General features: G+C 42.2%; 1 pseudogene; it reads right to left on the reverse strand.

The window, feature by feature from the left end:
• Positions 1-1,153: 1,153 nt before the first annotated feature.
• Positions 1,154-4,747, reverse strand: LOC148037657 (F-box protein At5g39250-like; annotated as a pseudogene).
• Between the last annotated feature and the right edge of the window lie 672 nt (positions 4,748-5,419).

Below are 5,419 nucleotides of genomic sequence, written 5' to 3' on the forward strand. Positions count from 1 at the left end.
CACTAAAGCCATGTTAAAGAATACAGATCTAGAACTAGATGAGCTATGGTGGACACAAATCAAACACACGATACATGATTAGAATGAGAAATTGTAACTCAAGTGAATTAGATTCCAAGACAGATTAGCTTGGACTCATAAACACAATCTTGAGTGATTCAAAATGATTTGTCCTCTATATCAAAATGAGTGTCAAGTACATGCCTTTATAGCTTTTTGGATAGTACCACTTTTCATCACTGTGTTTATGGGATTCTGGGCACCTCTCATAGAGCTTCTAGAGCATACATCTTTTCTCTATCTTCCATACAAAGCCTTTTGTGGGAAAGCCTCTTTTGGGCACACATCTAGCCTTTATGGGCATTCATGTTAAGCATCATTTGCTATTCTCAACACCCCCCCTCAAATGATGAGTTTCTACCCTTGCTGGCTTTTTGCCCCCCCTACATGCAAACATGGACCAGGAGACTAGCTCTTTGGCAACCTAGTCAAGTTAAGGCTTGAAACTTTACATTTTCGGTAGGGTTTGTTACATCCACTATGGGAAGCAGATCCACTCACTGAATTTGAGATCCTCTATGGGATATTTTTGCAAAACATTTTGTTGGTTTGCAGCAGCGGAAAATACTTTCTTCATCATTTTTGTTTTGTTGCTTCTTTGATAACCTTTGATCTTCTTCTTGGTCTTCTTGGTCTTATTTTTCTTCATGCTCCTTGGCTTTTGTTGTGCACCTTATCCCTTTTACCAATGTGTGGTACCTTTTTTTTTTGCTTCAATCTTCTTGACACAATCGTGTTGCTTCATGCTTTTACACATGAGTACATTAATGGATACATGAGCTTCATTTAACAAACTCTCACACATGAGATGAATTTTGGGATACATGGTTTAAGGGTTTTCATTTGGCATTGGCTTTCCTTTTGAGCTCTTGTGCAAGCAAATCATTTCATGCGGGAAGGTCTCACCATGAGTATACTCGGGTAGTGTCTAGTCCCTTACAAGAATAGAAACTCAATAGAAACTCTAATCATAAGTAACCTCTTGGGATTTTTGATAGCTAATTATCAAGAATATTAACAATCCCTTATTTTAGTTTAAGGCAAGTTAGTTAAATGTGAAGGCAATTTGATGATGCAGCGTGAGATGAGTAGGCTAGTTTGAAGAGATAGAGTGTGAAATAGGCTTGTGAATGGAGTTGTTTTGGAGAACAAGGTGGACTCTGATCTCAAGGGATATTGCAACAAGGATGAACATCACGAATGCAAGACATGGAATACTGTAGTATGCCTCATTTCCAATCCAACATAATAGGATTTTGGTGGCATCGCCAAAATCAAGCTTGATTCTAAATGCTTCCAGTTGCCCACCCTATGCATCCACCAAAAGGAGTGCCATCCATGCCTTGATCTCAAAAACAAAGGGATATTGAGAGGAAAACTACAGGAAATCATATGTATGTGCCTTGTAACCCGGCCCATCCAAATAGTTGAACCCTGTCCTGTCAACGACACTAGCAACCTGATACCAATCTTTTCGCCATTGCGAGCAGCGAGATGTGGATGGATTCTGTGAACGACACTTGAAAGCAAGGATTCACAAGAATCATTATATTTGAGGATGGGCTCTGCAAGTGCACCTGCATGGTTGTGCAAATGTTTGGGGGAGGGTTCGCAATCCCCAGAAGGACTTTAGATTCTAGAACCACATTTGAGTACACAGGCTGTGAGTCGATATGTGTCAACGTGGAATTCGAGCATGTCAAAGGAGAGCTTAGGAGACGGGAAGGGTCGGGACTTGTGCCTATAGAGGTTGGTAAAGAGGTGGTGATATCCACTTGTCGATCCAATTGGCAAGCTGGTGGTGCCCTTACCACTACTGCGGGCGATGGAGGGCCAGTGGTAGGCACAGAGGAGTTGTCTTTGACTTCATCCCTCCACTGCCTATACAGATCCAAATGCAAGCCACAAGCTCGGGCCTAGTGAGGAAGGGGAAGATGGCCTTCAAGACCTCGCTGCTGGGCAAGCTGTTGTTCTGCTCCATGGCATAATGATACAAAAAAAGATTAGGGTAAGGTCGAGAAACCTAGACATAGAAAAAAGATCACTCTTTCAGACTGTTCTTCTGCACGAAGACCCACAGACACAGAAAGGAAGAAAAGAATGAGATAGAAAGTATTAAAAGTATGCAATGAGAAGGAAATGTTGCACGACTCTGCCCACTAGCTACCTAGCTCAGCCATGGCTCTGATAACATGTTAAAGAATACGGATCTAGAACTAGATGAGCTATGGTGTGGATGCAAATCAAACACACGATACATGATTAGAATGAGAAATTGTAACTCAAGTGAATTAGGTTCCAAGATAGATTAGCTTGGACTCATAAACACAATCTTGAGTGATTCAAAATGATTTGTCCTCTATATCAAAATGAGTGTCAAGTACATGCCTTTATAGATTTTTGGATAGTACTACTTTTCCTCATTGTGCTTATGGGATTCTAGGCACCTCTCATAGAGCTTCTAGAGCATACATCTTTTCTCTATCTTCCATACAAAGCCTTTTGTGTGAAAACCTCTTTTGGGCACACATCTAGCCTCTATGGGCATTCATATTAAGCATCATTTGCTATTCTCAACAAGCTGGCTTGCTTCCCAAGGCTAGTGCCCTAGCAAATTGATCAACGGTTTTTTGCATGTAGCCGTTCCAGTCTATTTTATCCAATGTGTGAGCTACCAAGCTCTCTAGCATGGGCACATTGATTATGTACATGATGGAGTTCTATCATTGGTTAGAGAAGAGGGAATGTACAACTTTCTCTTGCATTCTGATTTTTGGGTCGAATGCTTATGTCGTCGTTTGTCAAGACTTGCTCCTTCCTCGTGTTCAGCATGGCATATATATCCTGCTTCTATCTCCTTTCCACCTTGGATTCCAAGCCTAGCGCCATCTCCACCAAGGCCTTATTGAGTTGAATTTGAACTTGCTTAGCTCCTTCTCCCCTCCCCATAGTCACTATCCCACATTCCCTATCAAGGTTTTAGGTCCTCAAAAATTCCACACACTTGGAATGGTTAGGCTCCTATCCAAACTTCTCGAGGTACTTGCCTAGGTTGCATTTCTCCACAAGCCTTTTTGCAGCCACCACCTCTGAAATGTTATGGATGCTTTAGAACTTCAGTCAGTTGTAGGCGTGTTTTTTGAGGAAGAGGCCATACTTCGCTATTTCCTTGTCTGTGAATGGAAGATGATGGGCATGATCCTGTTGTGCTACCATCTTAAGCTCCTATCATAAAACCATGGTTCACTATTACCATTTTTAAGACACTTTCTCACTAGAAGATAAATAGGAGTTGATCATGCTTTTATGGAAAGAAGAACATGCTTAAGCATTTAAAAAAAAAACCTTCGAGCAATTCTATTCATTTCCAAAATTTTACGATACTTTTCCTTAATCACAAGTTGATTTTCATCTATTTTGGACGTTGATTGAGACTTTAATTTTTTCTTACGTGTTTCATTCCCCCTTGCATATTTGACTTCACCTCTTGATTCCACTGTTGATTTCACCTTACTTCACCTTACCTCCTCCTCCCTTGGGAATGAGAAGAATCATTGATTAGAGGTTGAGAGGTCAAGGGCCTTTAGCACATGTTCTTGGGGCTTTACTTCCGCATGAGCCAAGTATAGAAATTCAGATTGTATTCTAAATGAGCATAGTAGTCCATGTCAAAAGGATGGATGCCTACTTGAGTGATGTAGGTGAGAACATCCGTGAGGAAGTCATCGAAGTTTACTCGACACGAAATATGTAACTCAATCTAGATACAGGTGGGTCAAGAGGTTCTCTTCTATGGGTCAGTTTACGGATGGTGGTCAACACCCTATAGGAGGTTGGAGCTACATAAGTGGGGTCATACTCCAAGGTTTTAATGGCACGTTGTTGCTCAACGTTAGTCATGATTTGGTAGCCCTCTAGAGGTTGTGGCTTGACCTCTTGTTTGACTGGCTTGGTTGGATCTGTAGGTGTCGCGCTACTATATGCTTTTGAGGCCTTAAGGGCACAAGTTGGAGTGGATTGAGGCAGCTTGTGATGAGTAGTGGGCTGTAGTTTTTGTTGATAGCTCATCTTAGGCTCTCTGGCCTAGGCTTTTGAGGTTCTATGAGCTTCATAGTCCAAGTCGCTTGTGACATGTAAGCCTCATTTGCCTTGATGCTTTGGTGGTCAAGCTTGAGGGCAATGTTCGAGTAGTGCCCTTGGCTATCTTGGCTTTATGCACCCATATCCACGCATTACCTTCATAATAGCCTTGAGCTTGCAATAAGATGTTGGAGACCCATCACAGCTTGACCATTTGTTGAGGACCTCCATAGTTTTGTCTTGGCCTTCTAGGTTTTGAGTGTGAGTTCTTAGCCTTGCGGGGTCATGGGAGCCTACTCCTAGGTGGCGAGCCTTGATGTTGAGGTATCCATTGAAGCTTTGGTCCGTAGGCCTTAGCTTTAGGCCTCAGCTTTGTTGACTCTAGTGATTTTCATGTCTTGATGTTTGGCGGGTTGTGATGGGTTACTACCCCCTTTCTTAGACTTAACGATGGGTTTCTCTACCGATGGCTTTGCAAACTTTGAAGGAGTCGGGCAGCCCTTCCGGTGACTATACATGCGTTATCTATGGCGAGGTGAATACACTGGGACTCGTAGTCAACATTGCAGTGAGCTTTCTTTTTAAACGTGCATCCTGACAATGACATTGTATCTGCATCTTTAGTGTTTGGCAGCACATAAAAGATCATTGATATGCTCTCAAACTTGATAGAGATTGCTACTTTGCACTTTCCCAAGAGTGTATGTGATCGGTCCCCCAATTGGGCTAAGTTTAGTATTAGTGGGTTGTAACTGTGGTTTGCTAATTTGGGTCCAATGCTCATGAGTTAGGACATTAAAGTTAGCTCCCTCATCGATCAGTGCATTGAGGGTGGTCGAGTGCTTGGCAGTGACCATTATGCTTAGGTAAGTTGGTTCCACATTTTTCTTATCCTCATCTTCAATCTCCATAATTGTGGCCACCCGTACGTTGACATGAGACTCTAGCATTGGAGGTTCATGTAATGGGTGCATGGGAGGGTAGTACTTCTTAATATGACTACCATTGAAGAAGCCCATACCCTCTCCCTCTAGGGTTTCAAGTTCCACATTACCAATTCTATTAATGGTGTGGACTCTGAAAGGCCCTAGCCCTCTAAACTTTATCTTTTTTTAATGTCCATGGACTGAGTACAAGAGCACTAAGTCTCCCTATTCAAAATCTCGCTATTTGATATGCTTGTCAAACCAACTTTTGCATCTTTCCTTCTCACATATTAGTGCGTGGGTGGCTAGGAGTCGAGTTTCTCATAGGCATTTGGGCTCAATTAGGCGCTATG

The sequence above is a fragment of the Lygodium microphyllum genome, chromosome 4, assembly GCF_053477565.2.
Source record: "Lygodium microphyllum isolate KBCC chromosome 4, Lygodium_microphyllum_v1.1.10, whole genome shotgun sequence".
Lineage (NCBI taxonomy): Eukaryota > Viridiplantae > Streptophyta > Polypodiopsida > Schizaeales > Lygodiaceae > Lygodium > Lygodium microphyllum.